This window comes from Physeter macrocephalus, chromosome 11 (assembly GCF_002837175.3).
Source record: "Physeter macrocephalus isolate SW-GA chromosome 11, ASM283717v5, whole genome shotgun sequence".
In the NCBI taxonomy this organism is placed as follows: Eukaryota; Metazoa; Chordata; class Mammalia; order Artiodactyla; family Physeteridae; genus Physeter; species Physeter macrocephalus.
The window spans coordinates 97,371,439-97,390,776 of NC_041224.1; the positions used below are offsets into that span (position 1 = coordinate 97,371,439).

Sequence of the window (19,338 nt, forward strand, 5' to 3'; positions counted from 1 at the left end):
GAAGCCAGTGACAGACTTCTGATGTGTCATGAACCAAAGATTATGATCAATCTGTTTTTGTGAATCTGAAGTCCCCCCAAATTAAAAAATATATATATAAAATAAATTAAAGCTATACATATTAACATGGATAAACCTCAGAAACATAATGTTGACTGAAAAGAGCAAGTCAAGATATATATAGTATAATTTTTATGAATATATATATATAAAACATGGATGGGTATTGTTAATAACAAATTCAGAATAGTGGTTATCTCTGGGAGTGGTGAGAGAGGAGAAAGGGAATAAAAAGGGCTACATATGGCATCAGGTATATTTGTAATGTTTTATTAATAAAAACAAATATGACAAAATATTAAGATTTGACAAATCTGGTGGTGGGTACACAAATGTTATATTTTTCCCGATATTTTTCTTTGTGCTGGTATGTATTTCATAATTTTAAAATAAACGAGTGATAGCATCAAAGATTACAGATAGACAACCAAGTCAGTAAAGCAAATTAAAGTGATAAGAGCAGACGTTTGGTATAGTGTAAGAATACAGAACTTGGCCTCTGAAACCTGGGTTTGAGTCCCTGCTCTATCACTTACTATCTGTGTGAGCTTGAACAAGTTACTTAATTATTACCCAATCAAGTTAAGCCTCAGTTCCCTTTTCACAAAATGGAAATAAAGGGCTTTCATGAAGGCTAAATGTGTATTGCTCCTAGAGCACTGCCTATAGGTGCTGACAAAATGTTAGCTATTATTATGTTTATGTGCTTTCAAAACAGCATTTATTCACTCATGCTAATTAGAACAAAAACCATCTCAGCAAGTGACAAATTCAAACAAATAAAAATCTTTTATTGTAGGAACTGCAAGCTCAAATATCTGCAGAAGTTGGGCAGTTGTGGAAACAGTGTCAGTGGATTGGGTTTAAGTAGTGTCACCAGTAGTAATACGGACTCTGGTGAACAGGAAAGCATATACCATGCTTAAAGGGAGAAGCTACAGTTCACTTCCATTCAGCTATTGGACCAGTGTTGTTAGATATTCTTAGTTTTCAATAAAAGCTCAAACAAAACAAAATACACATCTGGAGGCCAGTTATGGCCAAAGACCACCAGTTTCTGGCCCTTGCTTTAATGTTTAAAGTGTGTATGCTGCAGATACCAGGCAGAATGCACTTGCTCTTCACCTCCCTGTTTTCCCTGGAATTCCAGAGAGCAGTCAGGACGGCGGGAACTCTCCCTTTTCCGGATGGAGCTGATGGTTGGTGGGGGCAGTTTCATGGTTATTACTGCTCATATAGTGGCCATCTCCGCTACATCTGAGAAAAGGTTACATTGATACTTCTGGCTCCTCTCAAGTGAAGTCCCCCTATGTCTCCTGTGATTTCAAGTTAGCTAAGGAATTTGAGAAGAGTGTGTCTTAAAATAGTTTTGTATTCTCATGTAAGTTCCTGCACATCCCTAATTTTGTCAAGACCAGAATCCATGAACCAGTGGACTAGTTGCTGTGGTTATAAAAAACTGTCCAAAGTGAAGAAGAAAACCAGGAGAACATTGTGATTCCAAAGTTAAGGGAAGACGGTATTTCAAGAATGGAGATGAATACAGTTGAAAAGTTAAGTGGAATTTTAAAAAAATTTAACTTTTTATTTTGAACTAATGTTAGGCTTACAGAGAAGGTGCAAAAAAGATTTCCTGTATTATTTTTCACCCAGCTTCCCCAACATTAACATCTTACATAACCTTAGTATAGTTATCGAAAAAAGGGAATTAACATTAGTACAATATTACAAACTAAATTAGAGACCTTATACAAATGTCACCAGTTTTCCCACCAATGTCCCTTTTTCTTTACAGGATCCTTTCCAGGACTCCACATTAGATTTACCTGTTATTTCTTCCCAGTTTCTAGCAGTCTGCAGTTGTCTTCAGGTCTTTCCTTGTCTTGACAGTTTTGAAGAGTATTGATCAATTCTCTTTTGGAAAGTCCCCCAATTTCAGATTGTCTAATGCTTTTTTCATGATTGGAATGAGATTATACATTTTCAGCAAGAATACCACAGAAATGATACTGTGTCCTTCTCAATGCAAAATATCAAGGGGTTCATGATGTAAATATGTCTTGTTACTGATGATGTTTATCTTGATCACTTGGTTAAGGTGGTTTGCTGAGTTTCATCATAATTTTTTTTTTTTTTTTTTTGGTATGCGGGCCTCCCTCTGCTGCGGCCTCTCCCGTTGCAGAGCACAGGCTCCAGACGCGCAGGCTCAGCGGCCATGGCTCACGGGCCCAGCCGCTCCGCGGCATGTGGGATCCTCCCAGACCGGGGCGCGAACCCGGTCCCCCTGCATCGGCAGGCGGACGCGCAACGACTGCGCCACCAGGGAAGCCCCTTCATCATAATTTTTTAAAAATTAATTAATTATTTTTTTTTGCTGCTTTGGGTCTTCGTTGCTGTGCGCGGGCTTTCTCTAGTCGCGGTGAGCGGGGGCTACTCTTTGTTGTGGTGTGCGGGCTTCTCACTGTGGTGGCTTCTCTTGTTGAGAAGCACAGGCTCTAGGTGCGCGGGCTTCAGTAGTTGGGGCACGCAGCCTCAGTAGTTGTGGCTCGTGGGCTCTAGAGTACAGGCTCGGTAGTTGTGGCGCATGGGCTTAGCTGCTCCGTGGCATGTGGGATCTTCCCAGACCAGGGATCAAACCCGTTTCCCCTTTGTTGGCAGGCGGATTCTTAACCACTGTGCTACCAGGGAAGTTCCTCACCATTGTTAAGTTACTATCTTTCCCTTTGTGCTAAAATGTATCTTGGGTGAAACACTTTGAATCTATGTAAATCCTGTTTCTCCTCAAATTTTCACCTACTAATTTAGCATCCATCTGTGGATCTTGTCTGCAACTTATTACTGCAGTGTTTGCCTAGTGGTGATTTTTGTTATCCCTCTTTCCTTCTCCATTTATTAATTGGAATTCTACTCTAAGAAAGAGTTGTCCCTTCTCTCCCATCCATTTAAATAACCAATTATTTGTTTGTATCAGTATGGATGCATGAATATTAAAAAGAAGTACCTATGGGTCCATGGGTCATAATGCAATATTGTCATTATTTATTTTGTTGCTTTGGCCATTAGGAGCTCTTTCAGGTTGGCTGCTGTGTTCTTGTGACATCCTTTTTTAAGCATTATTTCCTGGCACCACAATATATTCCAGGCTCATCTGGTAGTTTCCCTGCCTCAGCCTAGGAATCAGTTATTTCTCCAAGGTTTTCCTTGTTCTTTTTATTGGAAAATGGTGTTTAGAAATCAAGACCTGGGTGCTAGGTATACTCATTGCTTCTAAATACTCTCAGCAGACAGAACTAGGAAATATATGTTTATTAATTCACACATACACACCGATCTATATTTCTGTACCTATTTTACATATATTAAAAACCATGAGTTTATACAGATACCTCAGATTCCAATCCAACACCACAGGCTTCATTTTAGCTTTCCCCTCTTCCTTACTTAATAACTTTTTTCTCCAACAGTGAGAAACACAGCTCATGATCTACAATATATTTGCTTAATTCTAACATGCATGATGGAGAGAAATACTTACGATGTGGATCACAGAATTTATGTACAGTTCAGTTGGTTTATTCTTAGGTATCCAGTCAAGATACTGTTTCCCTCAGTACTTAGGTGAGTTATTTTCCTCCCCACCCCCTGTAGAGTCGCTGTGTTACTCATCTGTAAAACAGTTAAGTTCATTCCTTAGTGTTTATTTTCAGTTTTGGGTCTTTCCTCTACCCTGACACATAGTGGGTTTTGTTTTTGTTTATTGCTTTATTATTGGAAATAAAATACATATCCTAAATTGACTGCACAGTTTCCTCAAAATTATCATTAAATGATCTGTTTTCTTTATCTTCTAATGTATTTTAAACATTACCCTAATAAAATTAAATATTGCATATTGAATGATTTTTCTTAATATTATGAACAGTTTTTAAAGAAAGCCAAAGAGATTCCTTTATTTGGATAGAAAACAGAAAATGTTACAATGAACTGTAAAATAAAGTCAAGATATTTCTGGAAAACATTAAATCTCAATTTAAATCCAAATTACAAAGAAATTCTGGATTAAATTTTATGTGAGGTACTAAATCTCTGAGGCAAAGAATGTACAAAGACTTTCAATCAATAATGCAAGATCAGGGAATTCCCTGGCACTCCAGTGGTTAGGACTCCGAGCTTCCATTGCAGGAGGCCCGGGTTTGATCCCTGGTCGGGGAATTAGGATCCCACAAGCCGCGCAGCAAGGCCAAAAAAAAAGAAAAAAAGAATGCAAGACTGTATTAGAGATTAGAAAAAACTGGACTTTAATGTGAAAGTCATAGATGAAAGATGAGAGTTGTACATCAAAAGTTCTAGAACAGAACTGGGGGGGCAGGCAGAATAATAGCCTTCCCCCAAGGATGTTCACAAAACCTGTGAATATATTAGGTTACAGACAAAGGTGAATTAAGGTTGCAGGTGAGCTAAAAGTTGCTAATCAGTTGATTTTAAAATAGGGAGCTTATCCTAGATTATTTGGGTGGGCCTGTTGTAGTCACAAGGATCCTTAAAAGGGTAAGAGTTGGTCAGATATGACATGAGAAGGACCCAACCTACCATTGCTGGCTTTGAGATGGAAGAAGGGAGCCGGGAGCCAAGGAATGCAAGTAGCCTCTGGAAGCTGGAAAAGAAAACAAATTCCTCCCTTGAGCCCACAGAAAGTAAGGCAGCCCTGCCAACACCTTGATTTTAGCCCAGTTTGAGACCCGAGTCAGACTTCTGACTTACAGAATTGTAAGATAGTAAGTTTGTGTTAAGCCACTATATTTGTGGTAATTTGTTAGCACAGCAATAGAAAACAAATACAACAACCTATACGTCTGAACTTTAAAGGACCCTACAACTTGGTCCCTCCGCAGCTGACGTTTCCCCCTTTATTCTTTTCCTTTTGATTTATGCTCCAATCAGCTGGTTGTTACTCATATATTATCGTAGTTGGTTTTAGGTGTTTATGTTTTTGGGTATGTGAAACATACGGTTCTAAGAGACAGTCCTATATAAAAATATCTGCCGCTTCTTTGTCAATCCTGCTACCTTGTTCCCATCCTCCCCTTCTTGCCACCCTTCTCATATAGGATATCATTCACCTGAACTTCTGGTTTATCCCCCCCCACGACAAACGAGCAGGTATTTGTGTGTTTTATGTCCCCTTCTTTCTTTCACAAAGGGTGTATATTATACTTTTGCCTTTAAGCAAAATTAACTTTTCAAAGTCCAGCGAATTTGGCACAAGAAGGCTACTTAGTGACCTTAAGCAAATGCTGTTCTGCTTACATGCTAAGGGCCAGGCTGAAATGAATTAAAACATGAGACATGAGGAAACGGAAATAGAATAGTTAACTTTCAGTAAGTTCTAATCCTTATCTGCAGTTAGGCTCTACACTAGGTACTTCTCATCACAGATGCTGGTAATTGAATTGCATTAACTTTAGTAAATGTGGGTAGTAGGGGGCGCAAACTATGGAGTTGGCACAGACAAGTCAAATTATTCCCTTTTCAGAGGCTCACTGGGTGAGTGTTAGAATAGGGAGGCATTTCTGATGACAGGTCTGTGTGTTCCCAAGTGCTTGAATCCTAAAGCCTTCACCTTGGCGCCTTGCCCAAATATGCCACAGCATCGCAGTCTTGGTCGCTGAGCCTAAAGTGGAGCCCCAAACTACTGTTACGGCAGGTTCTACAGAGCAGGCACTTCCCCATAGTATACAACCCTACCCACAGGGGCCAAAAACAGGATAAAATATCACACCCGAGCCTATACTTTCCCTTAAGTGAACTCAGCAGTGTTTGGTAGCCCCTAACAAAGTAACCACAAGCACCCTCCCATCTCCTGCCTACGGGAACGGATAATCCCAAGATCCCGGGCCGTTTCGACTGACGTTACTTCCGGGAAAAGTAACCTTTCTTTGGCGGTTGCAGACCTGGAGAGGTCTCGCGACATTTGCTCCCGCGAGATCTGCTTGCTCACTCTAGCGATGACATCCTCCTCCTCCTCCCCGCCGCCTTTCGGCAATCTTCGGCAGTCCCAGCCCCGACCAATCTGCACTCAGATGGCATGGATCAGGATCGCCCCCCGAACCCCGGTCCGCGCGGGGCGTCAGGCTGTAGCGGCGGGGTGCGAGCTGCACGAGGCCGACCGCAGCGGCACTGCGGACGGCCACGGGCTGGCGACGAGCAGTGAGCGTGGGCGGGGCAGGGGTAAGCCCGGTGAGTAGCGGCTCGATTGTTCTGGCCTGGCTATGGCGCCTCTCCTCCCCCCCGCCATGGCTCCCCGTGTCCCTGCTCCGCTCCTCTCAGTGAGTGAAAGTGGCCGCCGCCGCCGCCGGCCCAGCGCCCGCAGCCGCCTCAGCGCCGCCGCCATCTTGGGGTCCCAGGAGCCGCCGAGGGAGCGAGCTAGGAGCGTCCACGCCCAACGCAGTCACCGTCCCACGGCCTCAGAGAGCGAACCGCGGCTCCATCGTCGGCGGGGCGACCCCCCCCTCCGGACCCCGCCCGCACCCCGCCCCCCCTCCGCCGCCGCTGCGGCGGCGGGGCCCGGCGGCCCGAGGTGAGGCGACTAGACGTGGGCGGGCAAACGGAGGGGGGGGGTTGTGTAGGCCCCGTTGCGCCCCTCTCTGTGGGCGACGACTGGGCCTCGTCTTAAAGGGGCCGTCGCCCCCGGCCCTTGGATTTGTTGGGGTTAGTAGGGAGGATGGGTGTGGACACTCCCCGAAGCCTTGGGACCTCAGGGACCTGGGCCTCGTCCTTATCCTCTCCTACCTCTGGAGACCCAGGGTCACGCGGTGACCTCAGACAGCTGAGGAAGCCCGTGGGGCGCCCACACGTGGGGAGTGTGTTAGACCAGGTGCACGTGGGACCCGGTGGGGCGGTGTCGGGCTAGCACGTGTGTGGGTTTGGGGTGGGGAGGGTCAGGGCGGGGGCTGGTTGGGCTCGAGTGGGAACCTGGTGAGGGTTGCTGTAGCTGTCCTTTTAAACAAATGAGTTAAAGGTCTTGATAGTGTGTCAGTTTATGATGAGCAAGTTGGGATCTGGGTGAATGGTGCATGCTGCTTGTTGGGTGGGGGCAGCCTAACACGTGCACAGACTTAGGAGTGTGTAGGTGTCACCCCTTCTAGTCTTTTTGGCTTTTGTAGGGCGCTAGGCAAATGTCATCCAGTTTGACGTTCCTTCTTGAGCTTGCTGTTGAAAACAACTACTTCCGTAAGTGGAAGCCCCCTACAGTTTAGGAGTGGGAGATTCTAAGAAGGCACTCACTATTTTAGTTTAACAGCCAACTGGCCCGAATTCTTTGATTCAAACACTGTCTAGTTTTATGTTCGTGTACTTATTGGTAGAATGGGAGAAAAATTAGGAGGTTGACTTTGCTAACATCACAGGTAACCAGCTTACTTTTCCAGTCGATGACTTTCATAATTTCCTTTCCCAAGGAAATTTTCACTGTGGTTTACAAGTGGCGGTTTTTTGTTATTTATCTTTAAAGTAACACCTTTATTGAGGTATAATTCACATACCAAAAAGCTCAGCCTTTTAAAGTGTACAGTTCCATGATTTTTAGTATACTGATGGAGTTGTACAGCTGTCACTGCTATGTAACTCATCACTCCAAAAAGAAAGCCCCCTTAGCAGTTACTCCCCACTTCCCTTTCCCCAGCCCCTAGCAACCACTAGTCTCTTTTCTGTCTTTGTAGATTTGCCTATTCTGGATCTTTCGTATAAACAGAATCATACAATATGTGTCCCTTTGTGGCTGTCTTCTTTCACTTAACCATGTGTTCAAGGCTCATCCATGTTGTAGCATGTATCAGCACTTCGTTCCTTTTTATTGCCAAATAGTATTCCAACTCTGGTTGTGTTTTATGCTTGAAATTCTCAAGCTCTTCCTATAAAACATTAAGTTGAGATTATTATATATGGTAAAAGTTGCATACTTACCAGATTCTAAAATGAATTTGTATTTTTAAGGATTAAATTCCATTATTTTAGTTTACTATGTTTTTTTCCTCTACATTTTGTTTCAGAAGAATCAGAATCAGTTTTTAAAGATCTGTGTTTTTTAATAGGAAATAACTGTAAAGAGCCCAAATATTAGAAAGTTTATGACTAATAAAAACGTTTCGAGTACATCAAGGTGGAAATGTGATTAAGTCTCAGCAACAGACCATAAACTATGGTGTTACAGTTTCACTTAGTGAAAGTTTGTCATAGTACTACCAAGGGAAGGTATCATAACAGCCTTTGACTGCTGTTAACTTGTGTAGACATAGGACTAGGGAAGTACTAATAGACGACTTTTCTGCCCACAATGTTAAAACTGACTTGGAGATTTAACATGTCAACATAAAAGTTCACACAAAATACAAATGCTGGGATGCAGTGAATTTTAGAGTGGACAGAATGGGATAAGGTTAATAGGAACCTTTGTGTAGGAAAATAAGTGAAGTTGATGACAAGTTTTAAAGTTGCATCTTAAGCATAAGGATTTTGATATGATAGGCTGTAGCCTGTAGAAGATAAGAGCTTATTCGTTAATACTTAAGTAAACACCTTGTATGGGCACTGATCCTAATCATGAGGGCCTCTGTTCTACCTAATACCATCACCTTGGAGGTTAGGCTTTCAATACATGAGTTGGGGAGGTGGGGGGACACAAACATTTGGACCATAGCTGCACATTAAGTCAGAAATTCATTTGTACAAGCACTGGATTCACTTGCTAATCATAATACAGTAGGTTTGCTTAGGGTTGAAAAGTTGGTCACAAAGAAGTTTAATGCCTGGGTTTAATAAGTACATAAGAGAGATTTCCATGTGTGTTAGGTTAGAAGTAGGAGATCAGTAATAGCAAATGTAATTGACAAATTAGATACAAAAAAATCACTGGGACTAAATGCTATTCTTTTTGCTGTGCCATGCAGCTTGTGGGATTTTAGTTCCCCAACCAGCAATTGAACTTGCACCCTTGGCAGTGAAAGCGGAGTCCTAACCACTGGAGCACCAGGGAATTCCCCATATTTTTAACAAACTAGAGGACAGTGAGTAAACTGTGTGACATGCCTTTGTAAACCTACGTTACCAAGGATTGACAGATTGTGTGATGGTCTCGGGAGTAGCATTCTTACATTATTTATATGCCCTAAACCCCTTTGTAGTCTAAAGAAACCTGTGAACCCCTTTTCATAAAAAGAATATGACTTTTTAACTGTGTGAAATATAGTTCACATTAAAAAAATTTATGATATAAGAAATTTGCTTTTTATTACTAAATAACAACTAGTGATAGTCCTGCTAATACTGCTGTGGTATGCTACCTACATTCAGAATTGAAGGAAATGTTAGTTTCAATTATAGATTAGTGAAAATAAGGATGTAAGTTTTTTTCCATCCAAATTCTTGGACCCCAGAGCCTTTAGAGAGCCTTTGCCCTGGAGAGTCCCGGACACATAATTAAGTCATTTCATATGCAGCAAACCAGGGGTTTCCATAAGAAGTAGTAGGATTGTTGGCTCAAATTCACGTTCACATGAACAGGACTTCTTAGGGGAAGAGCAAGTGATAATTTAGCTGAAGAGAAACTTGGTAGTATAATAGAAAGAGATTGGTTTTGGACTTAAAAAGACGAGTTAGAGTCCCACTTAGCACTGGGTAAGTCAATGACCTTTTTTTTTCTTTTAACAAATTTATTTATTTTATTTATTTATTTTTGGCTGCGTTGGGTATTCGTTGCTGCACGCCAGCTTTCTCTAGTTGTGGTGAGCAGGGGCTTCTTTTGTCGCGGAGCACGGGCTCTAGGCACGCGGGCTTCAGTAGTTGCAGCATGTGGGCTCTAGAGCGCAGGCTCAGTAGTTGTGGCGCACGGGCTTAGTTGCTCCGCGGCATGGGGGATCTTCCCGGACCAGGGATTGAACCCGTGTCCCCTGCATTAGCAGGCGGATTCTTAACCACTGCGCCACCAGGGAAGCCCTCAGTGAACTTTTTTGAGTTTCAGTTCTCCTTATCTGTAAAATGGGTACAAGAATTTTCACTTCTGAGATTAAATGACATCAACTATAAGACAGCATATTGAGGAATGTTAGTTTATTTTCATCTTTGAAGAACATATCAAAAACTTTGACATACATTTAGTTTTGATTTGGAAGAGGGGAAACTTACAGTAGGAAAGAACAACATGTATGTCATATAGGGTTTTCTCAGGGTATTCATGTATAGTGTTCACGTTTTTGTAATTATACTAAAATTATTCATATTTCTTATAAATATGAACAAGTAAGCTGCCTCTGGTTTTGCATGTGACAGCTACCTTTTCTGGGCAAGAAGTTAGTAGCTGGGTAGGATAAGCTGTGGGTAAATCTTTCATTCCTTGTGCATGAACAGAAAAATGGCTAGTGAACATCAATGTGGTAAAAAGAATACTAGGCCAAGTGGTCAGTTTATCGCTGAGATTGTTGCCTGAATATTACCAGAAGGTCCATCAAAATGTTAGTCACTCCTGAGAGAGGTATGAAAAATGAAATTTAGAAATGGACTGTATTATCTTGGTAGGAAACCACAATACATTCACTCTAAGACTATTAAATTATTACACCTCAAGGAGGAACAAATTAAGCAGGGGAGAGGTTTCCAGTATAAATGATGAAGGCAACGGTGATACTTTCATATGAAGATAAAGAAATTTGACTCTGCGGTGGAGTGATGAAGACTGAGATGGACTATGATTAAATTGTATTAAATTAGGAAAAACGTGAAGAATAATCTGAAAATTAGAACTAGCTTGAAAGATGAATATTGCTTGACAGGTGTGTAATGAGTGGTTTATTTATTTATTTATTTATTTTTATCCTTGGCTGCGTTGGGTCTTCATCGCTGCACTCCGGCTCTCTCTAGTCGCGGCGTGTGGGCTTCTCATTGCGGTGGCCTCTCTTGCTGCGGAGCACGGGCTCCAGGCATGTGGGCCCAGTAGTTGTGGTGCACGGGCTCAGCCGCTCCGTGGCACGTGGGATCCTCCCGGACCAGGGCTCGAACCCGTGTCCCCTGCATTGGCAGGCGGATTCCCAACCACTGAGCCACCAGGGAAATCCGAGTGGTTTGTTTATGAAACTTAATAGCACAGAAAGTGGTTAAAGCTCAAGAACAGACCAGACCCAATTTAAAGGTTTTAGAGCCAGAGACTTCTTTCCAGCCCTAGTTCATTTCAGGTCAGCAAACCATTTAATGATACTTGAATCTAATGGTTTATGAAACTCCTTATTCTCTTCATTCACTCAATAAATATTTATTGAACACAGAGTGAATGCTCTTTGATCTCCCAACAGTGATTTGTTGAGCATCTGCCACACTCAAGGGAATGTGGTAGACTCTGTGAGGGGTGTACAAATGAGTTAAACCAGTTGTATGTATATGTATGGAGAGTACAGAGTTGCTCTGCAAAGAGAAACAGAATTATGCAAACTCTAAGTGCCATAGAGAAGTATAAATCTAAATGTTTCTCTTGAAGTGCTGATATAAATTACACTAGTACTTAGTTTTGTTTTGTTTTTTTTAATATATTGAGATATTCTCTTCATTTGTTTAAAGGCCCTAATCTGCCTTGTTAACAGAAGCATTGTAATCCAGTGGCCTTTTAGTGTAGCCAGACCCCTTCTAGATTCTAGAGCCAGATGACCTGGGTTTGAATTTTAGCTCTTCCTCTTATTAATTGTGTGGCCTCTGGAGAGCTGTTTAAGCCTCAGTTTATTCATCTGTTAATTTAAGGTAATAGTAATACCTACTTAATAGAGGCCTGAAAATGCTTAGAATGGTACCTGGCACATAGTGCTCTCAACAAGTGTTAGCTATAATTATAAGTTCCATTTTGTTTTGACAGTTTGATCTAGAGTTTTAGTTTGTAAAGTACTGAAATCAGAACCTTTTTATTATGAGTAGAAAATAAATCTTTTTTTAGATAACGCAGGTAAAAATACATCAATAAAGAAAATCATTATAATGCATTAACCTTTGTGTTTATGTAATAGATAGAAATGTCTTTCTATTTAAGATTATAACTCAAAGAGGTGATGTTTTACAACATTAAACTTTTTAGTTCAGGGTTTAAATATTTCTGTCCAGGTTGTCATTCTAATGTTAGTAATAGTTTGCCCTTTTTTAGAATCATTCTTAGAATATACTAGCAAACCAGACTCTGCAGCAGGGCTTGCGAAGGTTTTTCTATAAAGGGTCAAATAATAAATCTTAGGCCTTGCTGGTCATGCCTTCTCTGTTGCAGCTACTCAACTCTGCCATTGTATTGCAAAAGCAGCCATAGTCAATATGTAAATGAATGAGTCGGGCTGTGTTCCAGTAAAACTCTATGGGCACTGAAATTTTAATTTCATATAATTTTCATATGTCCTGAAATTTGTTTTTTTTCCAATTATTTCTTAGCTGTCAGGATTTATAAAAATGGGCAGCAGGCTGGATTTGACATGCAGGCCATACTCTGCCAACTCTTGCTCTACAGTCTTGGCTCTGCAACTCCCTGACTAGGTGATCTTGTGCTAGTTAATATTATTAAGCCTTTAATTCCATCTTTTAAATAGGGATAATACATAATAGTGTTTACTTTATATAGAGAGTTGTTGGAATAAATGAGATAATCCATGTGAAGTGCTTAGCACCATCCCTGACACAAAGTAAGTGTTTAATAAATACTATAAATTATTACCATCTAGTTGAATCCCCCTCATTTTACAGTGAGGCTCTTGGGACTCTGAAAGCATAACTGTTAGTCCTGAAGTCTGTTTGTGGCTTGACAATAGCATTACACTTATAGCTCTTCAGCTTCTCTTTCTACCCAACGATGCTGCTTCCATAGAGGATTGTAATACCATTTAATTAAATTAAAACGCTGCTTGATAAAACTGTTCTATTGGATATAGTAGTGGTGGATGGATGACATTATGCATTTGCCAAACTCATAGGGCTTTATAGCACAAAGAGTAAACTTTAATGTGTCCAAATTAAGCGAAAATCATTTAGGAGGTTGAAGGATTCCAGGAAGGAATGCAGATTGTGACAAGAGAATCTAATGATATTACTAATGTATGAAACAACCTTACTAAAATGGGGAGGAAGGGAGTCCTGACCTGAGTAACCTTGGAAATGAGTGGAATCTTTCCTGACCTGAGTAACCTTGGAAATGAGTGGAATCTAAGACAAGGAACTGCACATGAACACTGCAGTCTAATTCATAAAATTGTGTTCTATGGGATTGCCACTTAATTCTGATACTGAAATACATATATACCACAATTGAACAATTAAGTAAATGGATGGCTGGAGACAGGCTTCTCACTGTTAGAGTGAGAATTTACAGGTAAGCAAGGGGAGGAGGCTACAGTGTTCCTGTGGTGATGGATTAGAGTTGGAGACATCAGTATGAAACCGTGTTTAGCTTAATACAGACACAGATGGTTGCATATTGAAACATTTATAGACATGTACATACATGGGTTTATATACACACAGGTATATTTCTGTGCTCTGTCAGCTGAGAAGGTTAAAAGAAATCCAGGAGCATACCTAGTACCCAAATCTTGTTCTCTAATACCATTATCCAATAAAAGGAACTAGAGCTCCTTGGAGAAATAGCTAATTGTAGGTTTGGGACAAGAAATATACAAGATGAGCGCAGAGCATCTTGTTGTGCCAGAAGGTAAGGAAGTGCTTCAGCTACTACCACCACCACCACAGCTCCACATTGATGAGGATATGTCAGAGGAGCACAGGGGCCAACTGAAAGAGCTCCCAGTGGCCCAAACTGGAACGATTTGAGCAGCAAAATGAACAAAGCATCATTGAATTATAACCCATAAAATAAAATAGATATTTATGAATCTATGTTGGTCTAAATAAATGATTGAATAAATGAATATTCTGCTTGGAATATACTTCATTAGCATGGCTTTTTATGCCCTGGGAGCCTCTGGCTTGTGGGAGGTCCTTCAGATTAAATATTGGAGTAGTTAAGTATGTGTGACTTTGGAGTCAGACTTCTTGGATTCCGATCCTGGCTCTGTCACTTTTGGCTGTGTGACCTTTGGGGGGACCTTAAGCTTAACTTTTTTTGTCTGTAAAATAGGGGTTATAGTAGTATGTGTGTCATAAAAGGATAAAATATGTGAATGTATATATGAAGTGTATATGCAAATAAAATATTCTGGCATGTGGCTCGCAATAGAAAGTGTGTACATAGTCTCCTTATTACAGTTGCATTTGATACAACAAAATCAGAAATTTGGATTCCCAGTTGGAATACTTTGTGATGAAGTCCCCCCACCCTCAGGCTTCTTGAATAGTGGAAAAAGTGTTTATTGAACGCCTAGTTTGATGTAAACATACCTGCCTTGTTCAAATTAACTGTGTATATTATATAGTGAAGACAATGAGAGTAATTATATTTGGTGTTAATAAGATCATCACATGTCTAAGTGACCGAAATATCTGGCAATTGAAAAGCAAGATCTATTTAGTGTACAATTCAACTCATGCTTATTTACAGATGGTTCGTCCCCAGGATGAATTACCTGAACTTTGATTTCTCAGACTTCCTATGGAGAACACAGTTTTAGACAACTTCTCTGTTAACCACCCACACTAGATAGTGTCTTCACTCCAAAAATGAAAACTGACTTTTAGTATAGGAAAACTAAATAGAAAAGTGAATTTTATAATATTGGCTGTTTATGAATGTCTCTTAGTTTTTATTCTCAATAATAAATCGTCACCATCACTTTTGTAATAGTGGACAGTTAACTATATGGAACTGGTAACTAAATGAGCGCAGCTCTTTGTGTGAATCTGTATTTTCACAGATATCTATCAAGTAAGCTAATGTTAACTTCACTGAGGAATGCACTGATTTGCTCAAGATTTTTGGGCTGTGGATTCAGTCCTTTAGTTTCTCTTTTATAGGAGCATATTTTTCTCAGCTATCTCATTCCCTGAAAAAGGTAAGTGTTTTCATGGGTTTAGCTGTACAAGTTGTTGAAGTCATTGATTCTTCAGTAAGAGGGATCTTTAGCAGTGTTTTCAAATTTTTAATTTGATAAATTGTTATTAATTCAGATTGGGTGCTATTCACCAGAAGAGTTATGAAATATACTAGGGACCTCTAACATAGCCTAACTTAAAACAGGTTTTTAAAAAAAAATTATCATGTGAAAGGTCCACTGGCTACCTCAGGAAACATTTCCTTCCTTTTATATTTTTTGATTTAATAATATTTACACCCTAGATGCTTAATTAATGGAGATTAAACTTGTTTGACCAAATGCTGTGTCTGTGGTGTATACTACAGAACTCCCTAGAGGCAGTTGTGCTAGTGAGCTATTTCTTTTATTATTCTGATAAAAAGTAATTTGTTCTCCATCTTGGTGAAGATACTCTTCTAGGAAGTTGAAATTGTTCTTACCTACAAGAAAGCAAATGCACTGTAATTGATATTTTGTTGTTGTCATCCTTGGAAACATATTTCATTTGGTATGTATTCTGATTTCAGTGAGGAAAGAAAAGTAGGGAAGGGAAAATGTGGATAAGCAATTTTTCTTTCTCACAATGTACCTATGAGGTAAGCCAAAATATCTTCTCTTTGCCATTTTAGAACTCACTGAAAGGGCCATCCTTTTTTAGCCAGGAGTTCTTCATTCCATTTAAAGTGCAGGTGTAGTGACTTCCCTGGCAGTCTGGTGGTTAGGACTCTGTTTCACTGCTGTGGCCCAAGTTCAATCCCTGGTTGGGGAACTCAGATCCTGCAAGCCGTGCAGTGCGGCCAAAAAAAAAAAAAAAAAGCAGGTGTAATTTTTGTCTCTGAAAACTTTGTGCTTGGGCTTCCTTGGTGGCACAGTGGTTAAGAATCCACCTGCCAATGCAGGGGACACGGGTTCGAGGCCTGGTCCAGGAAGATCTCACATGCCACAGAGCAACTAAGCCCGTGCGCCACAACTACTGAGCCTGCGCTCTAGAGCCCGCGAGCCACAACTACTCAGCCCATGTGCCAGAACTACTGAAGCCCGCGCACCTAGAGCCCGCGCTCCGCAACAAGAGAGGCCACCGCAGTGAGAAGCCCGTGCACCTCAACGAAGAGTAGCCCCCATTCGCCGCAACTAGAGAAACTCCGCGCACAGCAATGAAGAACCCAACACAGCCAAAAATAAATAAATTTTTTAAAAAACTTTGTGCTTTGGGGAACTCTGGGCTTATTAAATTGTTCCTATGCTCTTACAGTAAGGAACCATTCCTTTGGTTGAGGAGGTGGTTTCTGGCCTCCAACTTGAGGGCTCTATCAGCCTATGCCCTCTGAAGGCAAGGTTTTCCCTCCTGCTGTTTAGTTCAGTTCTGGTACATAGTAGCTTCTTTAGCTTCTTAGTGAATATCGATGGTTTGAATGGAAAGTTTAGGTTCAGCTTGAATATTTGAAGAGTGCTTAATGATTTATTTACCTCTTGCCACATGTAGGGTGACCAAAAATTTATTGTTCTAACAGTAATGTGTTCAAACAAAACGTGGATACTTTTGGAAGTGAGAAGAGAGAGACTATTAGTAATTATGTTTCAGACAACAGGCATAAACTTGAACTGTCTTGGGCAAACCAACTAGGAGGTAGGGTCACCCTAGTCTTTTCGTTGTTTTATCATAGCAGAGTCTGTGGTAAAGAATTGGGTGGTGAAGAATTGGGGCTTTTGAGTCACTGATAATACATCCGAGTTCTAATTCTAGCTTGGGCAAGTTAATTAACCTAACTAAAATGAGAATACGGTTTAAATTACTGTGAGGATTAAACGAGCTAGTATTATTAAAGCACCTAGGACAGAAAACTCACACTAGTGTGCTCTTATTCAGTGTTAAGTCCCTTGTCCTCTCCTCTCATCATGCCATAACGAGACTTTTTACTTTCAGCTGAGACTGGCTTTGAAAGCTTTTTTTATGGTTAAGATTATGTGAAACATTTCATTGAATGCAGAAATGTTTTTTGGCTGAGCCATTGAGCTTATTTTTTGTTAAAGTTGTATAATTATGGTGGGCAGGAAATAATAGATCCTAGTTACTCTTACTCTTTCTCAAAACATTCATGAAAAACTTTTTCCCCGATTATTTTTTGTAGAATTGCTAAAAGATATTTAATAGTTTATAAAATATAAACTATCTGTATATAATATTTAATAGCACTAGAAAGAAGTCACTAGTAACCTTTATTTCAGCTAAATGGAATGATACAAGTAAGTTTTTTTGGTTAGAAAAAATGATTTAAATGAGAATTTTATTAAGTTTCTTGTCAATATTTATACCGTACAGAATTACGTATTTTCTTTTGGAATTTGAATTATTTTTCCCCCTGTATTTTTTATATTTTGCTAGTTTAATCCATTTTAATTACTTTTGATTTTAAAATTTTATTTATTTATTTATTTTTGGCTGTGTTGGGTCTTCGTTGCTCTGCGCGGCTTTCTCTAGTGTGGCGAGCAGGGGCTACTCTTCACTGCAGTGCACGAGCTTCTCATTGCAGTGGCTTCTCGTCGCGGAGCATGGACTCTAGGCACGCGGCCTTCAGTAGTTGTGGCACGCGGGCTCAGTAGTTGTGGCACACAGGCTCTAGAGCGTAGGCTCGGTAGTTGTGGCGCATGGGCTTTGTTGCTCCGCGGCATGTGGGATCTTCCCGGACCAGGGATTGAACCCGTGTCCCCTGCATTGGCAGGTGGATTCTTAACTACTGCGCCACCAGGGAGACCCTAATTACTTGTGATTTTTTAAAAAGGAAACTAAAGGAAAGCAGTTTTTGTTGTACTTTGTGCATTAATACGAAGATCTACATTGTGAACCAAAGGGATTGAACCCGTGTCCCCTGCATTGGCAGGTGGATTCTTAACTACTGCGCCACCAGGGAAACCCTAATTACTTGTGATTTTTTAAAAAGGAAACTAAAGGAAAGCAGTTTTTGTTGTACTTTGTGCATTAATACGAAGATCTACATTGTGAACCAAAGGGAAGTATTCTGGTAATAAAACTTCCAACTACTTCTGGAATTGCATATGATTCCTTACTTAGTAAACAACAGATAATAAGGTAATGCAGAAAGACCTAGGGTAAAGAACAATCACAACGGTAATAGATCCAACTAAGAAAACTAAGAGAAATGGGGATTATTTAGTATGTCCATTTAAGTATACAGTAAATTGTTGCTGCCTGTAAAATACTGGAGAGTTAGGGAAGATACTCTTGCTAATTTTAACAGCAAGGGATGCTGGTTAAGCACAGCATATGTTATGGGAGCTTTTATTATCTACTTACTTTTAGTACGTAGTAGCTTTTAGTATCCTGGTACTGGAGAAATACAAAAAATACTTTTAAGTGCCATGGCTAGAAATCGAATCCTAATCTAAGCTGTAAAAGGGATCGTGTAATCAGGATCTGCTGGAGTAATTCTGGGTGGCCTTGGAACCCATCAGACTTCCATGAGAATCCTGGTTAGGTTACAACGTTTGTGTTAAAGGGAATTTGCACCTTTATTTGGCGTGGATATGGCAGAGAGGGCCACTACCCCTGATTACCCTCCTCCATATAGATGTCCATGTTCCAGCACCATTTGTCAGAAAAACTTTCCTTTCTCTGTTGAATTGTTTTAGTGCCTTTGTCAAGAACAGTGTGATTGTGTAAGTGTGGATCTCTTTCTGGACTCTATTCTGTACCATTGGTTTGTCTATCCTTACGCCAATGCGGTACCATCTTGATTACTGAAACTTTTAGTTAGTCTTGAAATCAGTGTAAACTCCAACTTTGGTCATCTTTTCCAAACTTGTTTGGACTACTCTAGATCCTTTGTATTTCCATAAAAATTTTATTTTTATTTATTTTATTTTATTTTTGGCTGTGTTGGGTCTTCGTTGCTGTGCATGGGCTTTCTCTAGTTGCGGTGAGTGGGGGCTACTCTTCATTGCGGTACGCGGGCTTCTCATTGCGGTGTCTTCTCTTGTTGCGGAGCACGGGCTCGGGCTCAGTAGTTGTGGCTTGCGGGCTCTAGAGCGCAGGCTCAGTAGTTGTGGTGCACAGGCTTAGTTGCTCTGCAGCATGTGGGATCTTCCTGGACCAGGGCTCAAACCCATGTCCTCTGTGTTGGCAGGTGGATTCTTAACCACTGCGCCACCAGGGAAGCCCTATTTTATTTTACTTTTTTTTTTTTTTTTTTTTTTTGTGGTACGCGGGCCTCTCACTGCTGTGGCC

The 19,338-nt window shown here is 40.6% G+C and overlaps 1 protein-coding gene across 3 annotated transcripts in view; it reads left to right on the forward strand.

Annotated features, from left to right (window-relative positions):
- Positions 1-6,564: 6,564 nt before the first annotated feature.
- Positions 6,565-19,338, forward strand: part of INO80 (INO80 complex ATPase subunit) — a 136,729-nt gene continuing 123,955 nt past the window's right edge. For all 3 annotated transcript variants that reach the window (XM_024134383.3, XM_028495459.2, XM_024134386.3), the window contains exon 1: positions 6,565-6,637. The gene's annotated coding sequence lies outside the window, so the exon portion shown is untranslated. The remainder of the gene's footprint in view (positions 6,638-19,338) is intronic.